We start from the raw sequence: 18,079 nt of genomic DNA on the forward strand, positions 1-18,079 counted from the left end.
CTCCCTGCCCCTGGCTTGGTGTCTTTTCTTTTTCCCTTTTTTGGCACCACAAAACCAGGTGCCCTGGATGCCTGGGCAAATGTGTTTTGCTCCCTCTTGGCTCTGTGCCAGTCCAGGCTGGCCCTGCCCCAGGCCAAGGCAGCTGCAGGTAACTCACTGAGTCCAGTTCCTGCAGATTCTAGGCTGGGTTTGTTTCCTTGGGAAACCTCCAGCACAGCCCTGGATTTGCCTTAAATCAAACCATTTTTTGAGTTCAGGGACGGTCTCTTCCTACTATTTTTCTTAAGGCTGAGCACAATACCTGGAGCATGGCAAGCACTCAAAAAATATTTGTTGAGTGACCCAAATAAATAGATAGATAGATAGATAGATAAATGGTGTGTTTTACATGAACTTATGTATATTATATGTATCAGTCAGGGTTCTCTGGAGAAACAGAACCAATAGGAGATTTTATTTATTTATATAAAGATACTTATATTAAGGAATTGGCTCACACAATTGTGGAGACTGGCTAGTCCAAATCCACAGGGCAGGCTGGTGGCTTGGAAACGCAAGCAGGACTGGATGCTGCCATCTTAAGTCAGGATTTCTTTTCCAGGAAACTTCAGTTTTTACTCTTAAGGCTGGTTGGCTAGGTCTACCCACATTATTGAGAGCAATTTCTTTATTTAAAGTCAATTGGTTGTAGAAGAGAATTCCATCTACAAAATATCTTCATAGAAACACCTACATTAGTGTCTCATTAAATCACCGGGTACTATAGTCTAGCAAGTTGACACACAAAACTAACCATTACATCCTGTGTCAAATTATGTTCATTGAAACAAACAACCACCACCACTATCACCAAAAAACCTGCCACCAAACAAACAAATACTGTATAATAAAAGCCCAGTAAAACAGAGTTAGCCTGAAACCTGTACCCCATGTCCAGCTAAGAGCTGGCAGCACCAAGATGCTTAAAACACATTCATTGCCCTCAGGAGGTAACTCTCTAGTTGGGGAGAGAGTCGCGTAGACAGATAGTTTACAAAGGAGTGTAATAAATGCTGTAATCAAGATGTGGACAAAACTTGCTACTGCTATTTAAAGTTGGATAACCTCTAAGTGTTCAGAATACCCTTGGTAACCCGAGAGAGGGTCTGATGTCAGCCAGGCTAATATTATAACCTTAGCTGCTCTGCAGAGAGAGTTTCAAATACCTTAAATAAATGGACTGTGAAATGGCCAAAGGGTCTTAATGCCAGTAAATATCAAACCATTCAAAGCAAACTGGGTATTTGGGGAAAGGCCTGCCAGGAAGCCACTCTCATCCCGCCACCTGTGGCTCTTCCTGAATGCCAATCAGATACCCAAGGCCCTCCACAGCTTGAGATCTGAAATCATCTGGATAAACCCCCCAAGAAATTGATGTCTGAAAGGGCAGGTTAGAGACGAAACTCTGCCTGCCGCCTAACCGAGGGTACCGGAGGCCCCGGGCTAACTTCACTACATTTCTATTTCTGGAAGACCAGCACTGTGTCCTGTTTCCCCTCCCCCCGTGGATGTGAGCAGACCGCTGGCATCTGTTCCCATCAACAGGGCTGACAGCTTTTATAATGCACACACTCTTCTACTTTCTTTCCAGCACTATCTGTGGTCAAATTAAAGACTGGGCTCAACAGATTGAGTTGGGATGCCTTGCTAACACCGCAGTGGGGTTGTCAGATTTACCATTTGTCTCCTGTGTGGAAACATTAAGATCATACAAATAAGAACCAAAGTCTCTGCATTCGTAGACAGTCCATGCAGTCAAATCCAATGGCAAGACTCCCAAACCGGGATTCCCTTATGTTAAATCTGCCACTGAGTCTTGTGGAAGCAGAGAAACTGAGGACAAAAAGGAGTCTTGGGGGTAACAGGAGAAGCAGCAGAGGTGCTAAGATGTATCCAGTTGTCGGGATCTGGCTCATCAGAAGAGGATTCAAAGGCTGCAACCTGAAGCCTAGGAAAAGTCTGAAAAAAAATGTCTCAAACCTCATCGGGGTTCTCTCAGGAGGGTGGGGTGGGAAGGGGGCAGAGAGGAGCCCTCCGTTTTTTGTTTTTGTTTTGTTTTTTGCTGTACGCGGGCCTCTCACTGCTGTGGCCTCTCCTGTTGCGGAACACAGGCTCCGGTCGCGCAGGCTCAGCGGCCATGGCTCACGGGCCCAGCCGCTCCGCGGCATGTGGGATCTTCCCGGACGGGAGCACGAACCCATGTCCCGTGCATCGGCAGGCGGACTCTCAACCACTGTGCCACCAGGGAAGCCCGAGCTCTTCGTTTTTACGTGTACACTTCTACAGTGCTTGAGTTTGATATGAAGGATGTACACTTTTAATTACCTTTGTAATTAAAAATTTAAGAACAATTCAAGTTTTTTTTTTTTTTTTTTTTTTTTTTTGCGGTACACGGGCCTCCCACTGTTGTGGCCTCTCCCGTTGCGGAGCACAGGCTCCGGACGCGCAGGCTCAGCGGCTATGGCTCACGGGTCCAGCCTCTCTGAGGCATGTGGGATCTTCCCGGACCGGGGCATGAACCCGTGTCCCCTGCATCAGCAGGAGGACTCTCAACCACTGTGCCACCAGGGAAGCCCTCAAGTTGTTTTTTAAGACAATTGATTACTCAACCCTGTAACAACAATGGTAACAGCAGCAACAACCCAAGTGCACCAGCTGACCTTGACCTGAACTTCCCTCGATGCCCCCCCCAAACATACTTTGTAAGAGCAGATTGTAGATAACTTTGATCTTACGTTTCCTCTTTTTTTTTTTTTTTTTGGAAAAAAAAAATTTTAAACATCTTTATTGGAGTATAATTGCTTTACAGTGGTGTGTTAGTTTATGCTTTATGACAAAGTGAATCCACTATACAGGTACCTATATCCCCATATCTCCTCCCTCTTGCATCTCCCTCCCTCCCACCCTCCCTATCCCATCCCTCTAGGTGGTCACAAAGCACCGAGCTGATCTCCTGTGCTATGCGGCTGATTCCCACTAGCTATCTATTTTACATTTGGTAGTGTATATATGTCCATGCCTCTCTCTCACTTCGTCCCAGCTTGCCCTTCCCCCTTCCTGTGTCTTCAAGTCCATTTTCTACGTCTGCGTCTTTATTCCTGTCCTGCCCCTAGGTTCTTCATGACCTTTTTTTTTTTAGATTCCATATATATGTGTTAGCATACTGTATTTGCTTTTCTCTTTCTGACTTACTTCACTCTGTATGACAGACTCTAAGTCCATCCACCTCATTACAAATAACTCAATTTCGTTTCTTTCTATGGCTGACTAATATACCATTGTATACATGTGCCACATCTTCTTTATCCATTTATCTGTCGATGGGTATTTGGGTTGCTTCCATGACCTGGCTATTGTAAACAGTGCCGCAATGAACATTGGGGCGCATATGTCTTTTTGAATTATGGTTTTCTCTGGTATATGCCCAGTAGTGGGTTTGCTGGGTCGTATGTTAGTTCTATTTTTAGTTTTTTAAGGAAGCTCCATACTGTTCTCCATAGTGGCTGTATCAGTTTACATTCCCACCAACAGTGCAGGAGGGTTCCCTTTTCTCCACACCCTCTCCAGTATTTATTGTTTGTAGATTTTTTGCTGATGGTCATTCTGACTGGTGTGAGATGATATCTCACTGTAGTTTTGATTTGCATTTCTCTAATGATTAGTGATGTTGAACATTCTTTCATGTGTTTGTTGGCAATCTGTATATCTTCTTTGGAGAAATGTCTATTTAGGTCTTCTGCCCATTTTTCGATTGGGTTGTTTGTTTTTTTGATATTGAGTTGAATGAGCTGCTTGTAAATTTTGGAGATTAATCCTTTCTCAGTTGCTTCATTTGCAAATATTTTCTCCCATTCTGAGGGGTGTCTTTTCGCCTTGTTTATGGTTTCCTTGGCTGATCTTATGTTTCTTGATGTGGATTTAAAAGCACTACCTACCCAGGGCAATCCGTTCAGAACAGTGTCAGCCTCCTTGGGCCCCTGTGCCAGGAAGCCCCATGACCCCTACTAAACCTGAGGGGTGGGAGATGGCAGTGGCTATCCCAGGGTTTATTTGCCAGCCTAGATAGAGCTTAGGACTGACACGCAGCTTAATTATCATGCAGAGCTGCAGCTGGAAGTGGCTGGAGTGAGTTGGCATCTGCTTTTGCAGAGCACAATTTCTGCAAATAATTAACCACCAGAACTCTTGATTCTCTCTAATTAATGAAGAGGAAGCCTGGAATCTTCAAAGTCCACGAATGTCATGCTGCCATTGTGTCAGGATTGATCTCTTTTGTTCCAAACCGAAGAGCATGCCTGTCCTGCCTCTCCTAATTCTTTATAAATTGAATTTTTCTATTACTAGTTGTGACAGCTAAGTAACATGACTTCAGAAATTCACCCGCAGTTCATGCCAGTATTAGAAGCCTGAATAATAATAATTTTTTTAAAAAGAACTATGATGGAACAAGCTTTCTGACCCAGAATTAATCATCATGAAGAGACACCTCCTGAAAGGAGCGTCGTTAATTAGCTCTAATGGATCTTGCTAGGTGGGGCTGGAATTATTGAGAAGTCGGCAAACAGAGGGGAAGAGAAGATTCTTCCCTTTCTTTGTCCATCTCCATGTGATGCTGGGATGTAATATGCTGGCACTGTGCTTCCAGGGGGCGGGGAGTCATGGTGGAGGCGACAGAAAAGCTCAGTTCATGGGGGATGCTGATGTGTCAGCATGGAAATCCACCAACTTGGAGCACCTTTGAGAAAAAGAGGTAAAAGTAGGCAAAGGCCCTATCCCTGGCCTTAACTCAGCATTTAATGAAGACACCACACAGGAACCAGAGTGGGATCCTATTAAAATCCAAAGCAGGCAGTGTTACATCTCTTCTCCAAAGGCCCCAGTGGCGCCATCTCTCTAAAGGAAAGCAAAGTTTATATATAAGCCTACAGGGTTTCACTTATCTGGCCACTATTTCCTCTGTGACTTCATTTCCTCTGTTCTATTCCTCACCCACTTCATTCCAGACAAACCAGCTTCTTTGATGTTCTACCAACACTTCAGCTCCTACCTCAGGACCTTTGCCCTGGCTACTCTTATCTGTCTATAGCACTGCTTTCCAGATATCCACTTGGCTGCCTTCTTCTTTTCCTTTAGGTGTTTGTTAAAATTTCACCCTCTTATTAAGGCCAACATTGACCACCCCATGTAAAATAGGACTCCTTGGGCTTTCCTGGTGGCGCAGTGGTTGAGAGTCCGCCTGCCGATGCAGGGGACATGGGTTCGTGGCCTGGTCCGGGAAGATCCCACATGCTGTGGAGCAGCTGGGCCCGTGAGCCATGGCCGCTGAGCCTGCGCGTCCGGAGCCTGTGCTCCGCAACGGGAGAGGCCACAACAATGAGAGGCCCATGTACTGCAAAATAAATAAATAAAATAAAATAAAATAGGACTCCTCACCCCCAACACTCCTTATTCCTCTTATCCTACTATATTTTTCTCTTGCCTCCTAACATACTATATAATTTCCTTATTTGTTGTGTCATTATATGTTTGCCCCCTCTCCAGCATGTATTATCTGTAGACTTTTTGATGATGGCCATTCTGACTGGTGTGAGGTGATACCTCATTGTAGTTTTGATTTGCATTTCTCTAATAATTAATGATATCGAGCATCTTTTCATGTGCCTATTGGCCATATGTATGTCTGCAAATAATACATTCTGGACCGGGTGTAGAGTAAAGGGAATCCTCCTACACAGTTGGTGCAAATGTAAATTGGTGCAGCCACTAAGGGAAACAATATGGAGGTTCCTTTAAAAACTAAAAATAGAGCTACCATTTGATCCAGAAATCTCACTCCTGGGCATATATCCGGAAATGACAAAAACTCTAATTTGAAACGATACATGCGCCCCAATGTTCATAGCAGCACTATTTACAATAGCTAAGACATGGAAGCAACCTGATGTCCATCGACAGATGAATGGATAAAGAAGATGTGGTACATACACACAATGGAATACTACTCAACCATAAAAAAGAACGAAATAATGCCATTTGCAGCAACATGGATGGACCTAGAGATTATCATACTAAGTGAAGTAAGTCAGACACAGAAAGACAAATATTATATGATATCACTTACATGTGGAATCTAAACAGTAATACAAATGAATCTATATACAAAACAGAAATAGCCTCACAGACATAGAAAACAAACCTATGGTTACTGAAGGGGAAGGGGGGAGAGGGATACATTAGGGGTTTGGGATGAGCAGATACACACCATCATATATAAAACAGATAAGCAACAAGAAGTTACTGTAGAGCATATGGAACTCTATTCAATATCTTGTAATAACCTATAATGGAAAAGAATCTGAAAAAGAATAGATATATATTACTCAGTTTGCTGTACATCTGAAACTAACACAATATTGTAAATCAACTATACTTCCAGAAAAAAATGAGCCTCCTCTACCTCTCCCTAGAATATAAGCTCCACAAGAACAGGGATTCTTGTCTGTTTTGTTCTCTGATATATTCCCGGCACCTAGAACAGTGCCAGTTCAATAAGTATTTGCAGAGTGAATGAATCAGTCATCCCACTTTGGAGCGTTTGTTGGTATGTATGAAGACTGCATGTGCCCATTCAAAGTGATTGCTCAAACATAAAGACCAGGGTATGAGCTGTTCCTTTTTCTTTCTTAAGTGTCTGCATGAAGTGCTGTTGTTTGTTTCCTTTGGCTGCCAAATGTTAATAATTAAAACAAACAGTGTGATCAGAGTTAAATATTACTTGAGGTCTTTCTTTCTTTCCCAGTGGCTTCTGTAAGAAGAAGCAAGGGTGGAACTAGCCAAGAATGATGCCTTTATGGAAGGGGGGGGGGTGTTTTTTGTCTCCAGGGATTTCAGTTTTTCCTCTTTAACTCCACAGAGAGTGAGAAATATTGTGCAATAGCAATGGTGGTGGGGGAGAGATATCTCTTGTGTAATTCAGTAGTGACCCTACTGAGGGGAAGCATTCGTAGCATACAGGGCCGGGGCCAGAGCAGGAGGTTTAGGCAGGGAGTCGCAATGGAGTCCACATCTATGGATTGTATCTATTTGTGTGGATTGTTTCCAAACCCCCCAGTCCCCTCCTCACTCATGCTTCCCAACCATGGGGCCATAATAAATTCCTGCATTAGATTCTTTCCATCAGGGAATGCCTACTAAGTCATGCATTGGCCTGTGACTTGCCAGGGGTTAGGTAAATCTGGCAGTAGTTGCAGTCTACATACACATGAGGGCCCTCAGAAGTGGGTTGATCCATCCTTCTATGCTCTACTTAATTTGTGCCTCTTACCAATCCCTCCTTAGCTTAGAGGGACTGACCTCAGAGGGAGACATGTTTGCATTCAGTTAACAAACCAGCTGCTGCTACGTGAGTGCTGGGTCATGAAATATAGATTCCAGCCTTTATTCTGCAGCTGCCGGTTGAGTGGCTTGAGCCATTTATCTCCCCGCACCATAGTTTCTAACTCCACTTCCTTAACACTTAAAAAAAAACTTTCTCATTTATTCCTCTGAATAGCTCTGGCTCTTAATTTTAGAGATAAAGAAGGAAAGGCCCAGAGAGGTCAAGGTACTTGCCTTAGACCACACTGTTATTAAGAGATAGGATCAAAAAAATAAAAAATAAAATTGCCTTATAATCCAGCAATCCCACTTCTGCATATTTATCCAAAGGAAATGAAAACAGGACATCGAAAAGATATCTGCACCCCCCGTGTTCACTTCAACATTATTCACAATAGCCAAGATGTGGAAACAACCCGAGTGTCTATCAATAGATAAATGGACAAAGAAGATGTGGTCTATATAAACAATGGAATATTATTCAGCTATGAGAAGGAAGGAGCCCTACCACAGGCCACACCATGGATGGACCTTGAGGCTATTACACTAAGTGAAATAAGCCAGACAGAAAAAGACAAATACTGCAAGGCATCTTATACATGGAATCTTAAAAAAAAAAAAAAAAAAAAGTCAAACGCATAAAGACAGCAGTGGAAATGTGGCTGCCAGGGGCTTGGAGGGTAGGGAAAAAGGGAAATAATAAGAGACTGGTTAAAAAAAAAAGAAAAAAAGAGGTAGGGCCAAGACCTGAACTCTCCCAGCAAATTCAGTTTCTGTTCATAATGCCTTTCAGGTCAGAAAGACACCCACTCTATTTTCTTCTTGGAGCTACAAATAAAACTGTTCTTACACCTAAAAAGGGATTTTACCAATCCAAAATGGATTCTTATTAAAGTGGCCTCCCAAATTCAGAGGGTGCTCAGAGGTCAGAACGGAGAACCTGAACTAAGCCACATGGGGGTAAAAGTATGAATTGTGTTTTTAGATATTCTAAATTCAAATTCCAAGGCTGACATTTAGAGCCTCCCTTCGAAGCCAAGTTTGGCATAGTGCTCCGATTCTAAACAGCAAAATTGACCTTCCCTCTTAGACTCAGATTCTAAATTATTCTGAAGATTCTTCCCCTTAGACCGCTCCTGACAGCCAACCTGAAGCAGCCTCCAGGACACTCTTGCTGATTTACAACTGCAATCTTGCTAAAAGGAATGGGAAAAAGCCAAGATGAGTTTCTGTTAGACAGAATTACTGGCATGAAATACTAACATCGCTACAACGTGGCATATAACTGACTGGCTGACTGCATGGCTGCCCTCCCTTTTTTATTTCACTGAAATAGGTCATTTGTTACAAAACGGAGGGGGCCTTGTTCCTCAGCCCTTGGCCCCCAAAGGAGGAAAGGAGAAGGACGCTTATAGAGCTCCTTGGTGTGTGCCTGCATGTGGCTCCCCAAAGGCAACACTCGGCCAGCGAGGCTGTTCTTATTAAGTGCCCATGTCAGTGGTTTGTCTCTGATGAGGGTCTGTGACTGCTGTGTGCAGAGCCCTGCTGTTTCCTGCCTTTATTGAAGGAATAAAGACTGGGCAGGATGCAAGCAGTAAGCTCCAGCTGTCCCTGCTTAAAATACACTGATGAGATAGGAACTGGCCATTTGGGTTTGACAAAATATTCTCTAAATGAGGAAGGGGTACCTTGCCCTCAAATATTTATTCTCTCCCAGAAACTTGACCCACCCTATCAGTTAATCAATCAAATATTTGCTGGCAGCGCTCACCACCTCCCATCTTTTACAAAGGGCGGGGTGCAGCCAGAAGTAAAACCCAGAAGTTATTAAAGACTTCGCTTGGAAGAGTGGAAAATTCAAATTAGAACAGGGCCAGGTGGGCAACATGAATGAATGAGTGAATGAATGAAGCTGTTTCATAATAGCATCTTAAGATACTTTTTTAATACACATCGGTTTTCCTTGTATATTTAATACACAAGAATATTCTTCCCCCCACAATGTCAGAGCCCTGTTGGTCTACCTTCGGTTTTCACATTTTTAAAAGAGACAGGGATATTTCCCTCAACCCTTCTATAAGATGACAATAGGATAAATGCCGATTGAAATGGCAACCGACAGCAGATTCAGTGTTGAGATGATTGGAAATGCTAAAAGCCAGTGTGAGGACTGAGTCCAGTTAGAGATTATGGGTTATCACAAGGGAGCAACTGCTTACTAAGGGCCCTGTTGCCTTATTGCTAAGTGAAAATGGGAGCCCAGAGTATATTTTCAAATTCTTCTGTACTTCCCTGGTGGTGCAGTGGTTAAGAATCCGCCTGCCAACTCAGGGGACACAGGTTCAAGCCCTGGTCCGGGAAGATCCTACATGCCGCGGAGCAACTGAGCCCGTGCATCACAACTACTGAGCCTGCGCTCTAGAACCCGCAAGTCACAACTACTGAGCCCGTGTGCTGCAACTACTGAAACCCGCTCACCTGGAGCCCGTGCTCCACAACAAGAGAAGCCACTGCAATGAAAAGCCCGCGCACCGCAACGAAGAGTAGCCCCTGCTCGCCGCAACTAGAGAAAGCCCGCGCGTAGCAACGAAGACCCAGTGCAGCCAAAAATAAAATAAATTAATTAATTAATTTAAAAAAATCTTCTAAAACGCTACATGACATGGAGTATGTTGCCATTTCTCTCCTTGGATTTCTTCAGGCTCGTCTTGTCCTTCCATTTCCCCCAAGAGGATGGGAGGCTCCCCAGTGAAGGCTGAGGGGTTTCCCTCTTTGTCTGCTCACAGGGATAGTCTGAGTTCTTTGTACTAGAGAAACTGTGAGATAATAAATGTTTGTTGTTTTAAGCCCCTCGGTTATGGTATGATTTGCTGTGTGGCAAGAGATAACTAATATATCTTGATTCTGTGGTTGGATATCATTCTTACCATCCAACTTCATGTTGTTCACACAAGGAGTAAGCGTGTACTTTCTATGTATATCAAAACCTCCAACTGATACAAATTATAGGTATGACGGAGCCCTTGGAGGTGCTTCTAGAAGCCTCCTTAGGATCAGCATTGGTTCTGCACACAGCATCCTTAGATACGGTCCTTTAATCTGTTCATAATATCCACTTCACTGTGAGAGGCTACACAGGCCATTGGTAGGAAGACTTGAATGGAGACTTGATGAATTACAAGGTTTCACACAGGCCCAGAGGGATGGCAGGTAGGAGCATATTCAGTGCAAACAGAAGAGTCCTGTATAAAGGTAGGATTCAAGGGACGATGGAGAGATGGCTGGATTGCAAGATTTGCGGGAGAAGGATTGTGTTTGTGTTGTTCACTGTCTCCATCCCTGGTCTGGCAAATAAAGGCTCAGTATTTTTTTTTTTTAATGATATAATGAAAAAATAGGGAGTTTGTATAGATGAAGAGTTAGAGAGGTTTGGATGTGAAGGCTAGCCAGATTTGTGAAGAACTATATGGTTGACATATTTTTCTGGGAGTCAACCTTTCTCAGTCGGTGAGGGATCAACATCTGCCTGAGTTCTGAGCAGAAGTTAAGCAGAGTCAATACTTGGTGTGATAAGGAGATGCCAAGAAGACCGTGGGTCCTGAACTGTGGTTGCCAAATGTCACCACGATAGGCATGATTAATTAAACCTCGGAAACCTCTTAAAGAAGTATTTATCTTGGGGAAAACTGCATGAGGGGAAATGACTAACCTAGAATGGCAAAGGTAGAAACTGTGCTGGTAATTGATCTTGAAGTCAAGGTTACCAGGTTAAACCTGAGATCCAAGCTGGGAACTTGCATAGATGAGCAGAGAGTGTAGAGATGTTAAGTAAAGAAGAGACAGCCTAGAGGCACTCCATGGATAAGACACATGCATGATGTCTGTCTCAATTTTAACAGCCTCTTAAGTTCCTAAGTCTTCCAGGATTGGACAGCCCACATCAGGTGACAAGCCCCAGCCCCGCACATCCTTGCTCCTGCCTCTTTTTCTCTGACCTAATTTCCTGGCCCTAAGACTTTTCTAGGTCATCTCTTGGTAGAAGCATCCATTTTTCTGTAATGCAGATATGGGTCCTTAGACTACGACCCAACTTCAAACCTGGTAAGTCAAGTTCTGTTTAGTGAAGGGCATAGGTTAAGATGGGCCTTGGATTCAGATATACTTTCTTGAAGGCAACTGGCTGACTTGTTCATGAGATTTATATGTTTATTAATTAATACAACAAAACGTATTTACTGATTCAATTGAGGTATAGCTCTAAATGATGGGAACACAAAAATCAATAATATAAGGTGCCTACCTTAAAAGCCTCATAGTCTAACTGGAGAGTCCAAAATGTTTGTGTGAGCTGTGTGTGTGAGTGTATGTGTGTGTGTGTGTGTGTGTGTGTGTGAATCAATAATATAAGGTGCCTACCTTAAAAGCCTCATAGTCTAACTGGAGAGTCCAAAATGTTTGTGTGAGCTGTGTGTGTGAGTATGTGTGTGTGTGTGTGTGTAGTTTTATCTCATAGGTGATGAGGAACCATGGAAGGATTTTAAACAGAAGAGTGATGCATTCTGATTTGTGATTTTGAAAGATAACGAAGGGTAGAATATTGGTGAATTGGAGTCAGGGAGATTGGCTAGGAGGCTATTACAGAAGTCTAGGCAAACGTGGGTGAAATGTAATGACAGTAAACATGGAAGGGGAGAGGATCAACAACAGATCCTCAGGAATCTGAATGGACCAGGCCTGGCAGTGATGGGAGGTGGCGGATGGCTGTAGAGATGAAGGAGGCTAAATAAGGCTGAGTTCTCCTGCTCAGGCACTTGGTTGAAGTAATTTGATATAGTAGAGCTCTCTGTGTGGGTGAGCTTTGTGCTGTTTAAGCAAAAGATCAGTGTTAATATTAAAATTTGACGTATCTATCAACCTGCTATGGGGGTCTCAAAAAGGTAGGATGTTGTGGAGGAGAGAAGAGATCAGATTACGGTTCAGAATAGTTAAGTATAAAACTAGATGCCGGTGGCAGGAAAGACAGTCCAGGGCCTTCTTGTGGGAAGGCCAGCTGAAAATAGCTCTCCGGGCTGGACTGGCTGAACTGGCTGGCAAGGTGTGGGTGACATTCCTGTGAGCAGTGTGGATCCCCAGATGACCCTGGCCTATAGTTAGGTCTCACAATCAGCTGCGGCTGGTTTCCAAAGTAGCAGCAACAGCAGCTGACAGGTTTTCTTCTCTGTCAAGTATATTTTCTTCTCTGTCAAGAAAAAGTGCTCATAAGCAATACATTTCCCAAGTAGCTATTCTTTCTGGTTTGACTAAGGGCTTCTATGGTGGAAAATACGCCCATGGTTTCCGTAAAACCATTTAAAAAAATTCATCACTTTTTTCTTGAGTCAAAATATCTTGAACCTCTCGGGTAACTTAGGAGAATTCAGTGTAAGTTCTACCCCTGGAAAATAGGTCGAAGAAATGCCTGCTTGTACGTTTTAGTTCAGTACCGAATCTCCCTCCAACTCTCCCTACCGCCTCCCCACATGTTTCAATAAAAGTAAATTAGAATATAAGGATTCAAAGGCAGGGAAGGAATCCAACCCTAACAGAGTAGAAATCCATGTCCCCTTCTGGGATCTGAAGTTGGGATACAAGAATCTAACTCTGAGACGCTCAGATGAAAAATTCTGGCAATCCCTTAAAGTTCACATCAAAACATCTGGTGGTAAGTTTGTTTTAGCGTATGGTAACTGGGGATAATATTGTGAGACTGAAATAATGTTTTTTGTTTGTAAATTGAGCTTTAGCTTCTGTACTTCATCTAGGAAACGCTAGAGGGAGTACGTCAGATAGAGGAAAAAACGCTACCATGAGAATGCAAGGAATGAAGAGGAGAGATGGCTGGGGAGGAAGGCATTTCTCCATTTCGCCGAGGCTCAGAATTTTACTTAGGTAGACACTAATCTTTATACTATCACCAAGTGACTTGAAGCCCTGTACCCCAAAACTTTAACTGTGATCTGCTGAGCCTGTTCAGAATCCAAAACAGTAAATAACAGCCATTACTCTCTGACCAGAATCTATATTCTGTCCATTTTAGGAATCTTGAAAGCCAATACGACATAGCTCTATCTGTGAGGCTTTAACTTTAGAGGACATGTTATTTGGATGAATAACGTTTCAGAGATATTGGATTTTTTTTTACAGCACTGATACTTCCAAGAGCTCAAAGTGAATAGTAATGATACAAAACTGAATAGTAATGACACCAGGCATTTTCAGACACTTGTAGGAATAAAATGTGCTCTTCATAGACATCCTAGATTGAAGGATTTCCCCTTCATTTTCTCCATAGTTCTCATGAATTAGCTCTACATTTAAACACCATTTTACAATCCAGAAACATTGAAGTTAACTGGCCCAATGTAAAGTGCGTGTCAATGAGAACTGTTATTTTTCTTGTTTAAATTTCCAGTTCCTTAGTTCCTTTGTGCCTCTTGCAAATGCTAAAAGAGCTAGTGAGGGCTAGAGTCAAATCACCTATTTTTAAAAAAATGTTAACAATTAATCACTCTAATCAGAAACAAATATCTTAAAAAGCTTAAGAGACTAATCAACTGAATGTTAAAGTATTTTAATAAGTGATGAACTAATAATTCTGTGAAATATTATCCTTAAACTATAGCAGATTTTTGAAGCACAACTGTTAAAAACATGTGTGAATTCCAATATAAGAAACATCACAATAAAGCATGCTAAGTTAATAAGGATCTGCCCTTTTACAAACCATGGGGTCAGCTTCACCTGGACGTTAAGATGAAGAGAATAGAAATAACATTATGAATTTCTATGGCAGCGTCTGCTCGAAACCATCAGTTACACTGACAAGGAAAACTTAGCTCCGAAATTTGGGTTTGCTTTTGTTAGTCATGCATTATCCTACTTACCTCTCAGGGCAGACCTTTAATCTCAGAAAGTGCTGAGATGCGTTACTGCACCCGTTATCAAAAGTCTTTGGCAGAAATACCACTTATCCTTGTTGTGGTAATGAACAGATTTATAACATTCTGGTGTCACTATTCCTGAAAAAGCACATTCATTTGAATGTTTCTTCCACAAACATAGTGAACTAGTTCATGAAGGCACATGGGTGTAGAACACTATGGAGAGATATTGCTGGTGAATGACAGAACGTCTGGTTGATTTACACGAAACCCCAAGTGCTTGTATGAGAATAGGTTAGGTTTAGATTGACGAGCAAATGTGTAACCAGACTTCTGGCTGACAAATGGCAGAGCTATGCCACTGTGTTAGCTTCTCTGGAGAGAGACCAAAAGTAAGGCGGGAGGATCAAGTTCATTCTATAAAGGACATTCAAACCTCATGGATGGCAGGGTGGTGGGGTATTAAGCACATATAGATTTTAATACCCCAAATAGTACTGGGCAAATTTAGAGTTGAGCTGGCATTCAAGCCGATGACCAAACTCCTATCAAATTTCCCTGTATTGACTCAGAGACATAGAGAACAGACTTGTGGTTGCCAAGGGGGAGGGGGATTGGGGAGGGTTGGATTGGGAGTTTGGGGTTAGCAGATGCAAACTATTACATATAGAATGGATAAACAACAAGGTCCTACTGTACAGCACAGGGAACTACATTCAACATTCTGTGATAAACAATAATAGAAAAGGATATGAAAAAGAATATATGTATATACATATATATATGGCTGAATCACTTTGCTGCACACCAGAAGATACCACAACACTGTAAATCAACTATACTTCAATAAAAAATAAATTAAAAAAATTTTTTCCCTGTATTGTGTGTGTTTATATTTATATTCCCTCAGAAGGATCCTGGTGTTTTCAAGATGAGTCTAATTTATTGGCAACCTTGGTTTAAAGTCCCTAGCCTCTAAAAATGGCTGGTTTAGGTAAACTAGAAAACGAAAATAAAAACTGATGAGGTTAGTATCAAAAATGGTGACAAGCACTACATGGTCTAGATTGGATTTGATTTATTCCTGCTGGGCACAAAGGAGGACAAGAGGCATCCATAAAGCTTTTGTGAAGAAGGATGAACTGTTTAGACCACATTCTTCCTCTGTGGCTGAGCTGACTGTTCAGGGCTTTGGCTCTGTCTTCAAGGACAGGGGTAGGATAGTAATGACAGATACTGTTCATTGAGTCCCCGTGGTGGTCCAAACCCCCTGTTCAGTGCTTGAGGTGCATTATCTCACTTAATTCTTCCCACCACACTGTGGGGTTGGGTTTATGATCTTGCTTTATAGATGAGCCTGACGTTCAGAGAGATGACTTGCCCAAGGTCACGCACTAGTCAGGGACAGAGTTAAGATTTAAACTCCAGTCTGACTCCAAAGCACTTGCCGTGGTGCTACACTGCTTCTTGAACATCTGATGAACAGTACTGGTGGCCATCTGGCAGATTGCAAGCCCTGTGGTATTTGAGTAGTGTAGAAGCCAGAGCAGCAGAGAGCCAGGAGACTTGGGTTTGAATCCTGACTCTACCATTTACTGGCTGTGTGATCTCCTAAAAATTTCTAACCTCTTCCAACTGTCTCCTCATCTATGTGTGTCTTGTGTGTGGTGGAGTATTAGTACTGTTCATTTCTAACCTTCTGTGATCCCATGAGCCTTCAAGGGGCTTTTCCTTTCCTGTAATTGAGGTGCAAGTTTGTTCTTTTGCTCTTTAGGTGAACTCAGCAGTGAGGAAACACTTCTATTTGAAATTCAAGGACTGAGTTAATTTCTGACCTAGAGATATTATCCCTTCTCTGCAAAACTCATTTCCTCTGTAGACTGCCCCAACACAGGCTAGCTTCCATTTCCCGGGTGGACAACTCCATTGAATGCTGAGCATGGCGCTGTGTTCCCAAAGGAACCATAGAGAGGCCCATAGGACGTGCTAGAAATACAAAATGGTATTTTATAATGTTATTTCAAAAGGAAGCCACTAAAGGTGACTCTCATCTGAAGGCAATAAATGTTACTTCCAGTGGCTCCGAGAACCGGATAATCATGTAGTTGCCTGTTTTGGATGCTTTGGTTCTATTTCTGTAAATTAATGAGGTTTTATTTATTGCATTCCCTCCTTGTGCATAACTCACTATGATACCGCTGATGAACTTTCTCTGAAAACTGCTGTCTACACTTAAAGTGTCCCCCGTTCCACCCCCCCATGCCCCCCCACCCCCCGGCTTGTTAGGCTTGCACCCATTTTCCTCTTGAGGGAAACATATACATTGGCTCCCCTGCCATGAGCGGTCGCCACCCACTGCACACTGCTTGGCATTCTTTAGGATCAAGTGACATGGGCCCAGCTGTATGTGGGGAGCAATGTTGGAAAATTCCTTTGATGTTGCGCCTTGTGACACTCAATGACTGAATCCAAGCTTTTGCTATTTGACCAAATGCCAATGTGCTAGTTCCTGAATAGCTATGATCTTACAGATAGCTGGATGGAAAAATAAGAACAAACCACCAGAAAAAAATATTTCAAAACTATTTTGCAGGGCTAATTAAGGTAAAACTTTGATTAATTGGAAAGTTAGTTGAGCCGAGTGTTCTAGTTAATTAGGAGCTAAGGTATAATACTTAAAAAACATTCATTTAGGGCTTCCCTGGTGACGCAGTGGTTAAGAGTCCGTCTGCCGATGCAGAGGACACGGGTTCGTGCCCCGGTCCGGGAAGATCCCACATGCCGCGGAGCGGCTGGGCCCGTGAGCCATGGCCGCTGAGCCTGCGCGTCCGGAGCCTGTGCTCCACAATGGGAGGCCACAACAGTGAGAGGCCCGCGTACCAAAAAAAAAAAAAAAAAAAAAAAAAAATTCATTTACTATGTACAGAGTGTCATCTATGTATAAGGTATTACGAATGCAAAGAGGGGCAAAAGTTCATACAGTGCTTTTTTTTTTTTTTTTTTTTGCGGTACGCGGGTCTCTCACTGCTGTGACCTCTCCTGTTGCGGAACACAGGCTCCGGATGCGCAGGCTCAGCGGCCATGGCTCATGGGCCCAGCCGCTCCGCGGCATGTGGGATCTTCCCGGACCGGGGCACGAACCCGTGTCCCCTGCATCGGCAGGCGGACACTCGACCACTGTGCCACCAGGGAAGCCTCCATATAGTGCTTTTATCCAAAGCATCTTCTGGTTTTCTTCTACCCATTATTGTTGGAAATTTTGTCCTATTTCCTTCCAGTCCTTTTTAATGCTTATGTTTTCTTGGTACAAATGATTCTGCATGTGATCATTTAAGTATCATCTAAGTGTGTAATGATGTACTTAAACATTTCCTTATTTACTTAAAATCTAGGTTGCTTCCACTTATTTCCCATGATAAAAAGAAAATGCTATGAAGAAAAGCTTTACCCACAAAGATTTCCCCTTATTTATTTATTTTTTGTATTTCCAATGACAAATCCTCATACGTGGAATTATTGGATCAAAGAAGACAATTTTATCTGCTTAGTGTTATCGGTATGCATTGCGACTACTTTCCAAAGGAGTTATACCAGTCTATGCTTGCTCTACCATTGTTTGACCATAAGTCAGTCTCTCCTTACTATCTCCATAATTATTGGGCTTTTGTTTATTAGTTTACATATTTTGTCTTTATATCAGGCAAAATACTTTTGAATAAAAAACAAACTTAACACCCATTATT

This window comes from Hyperoodon ampullatus, assembly GCF_949752795.1.
Source record: "Hyperoodon ampullatus genome assembly, chromosome: 8".
Lineage (NCBI taxonomy): Eukaryota > Metazoa > Chordata > Mammalia > Artiodactyla > Ziphiidae > Hyperoodon > Hyperoodon ampullatus.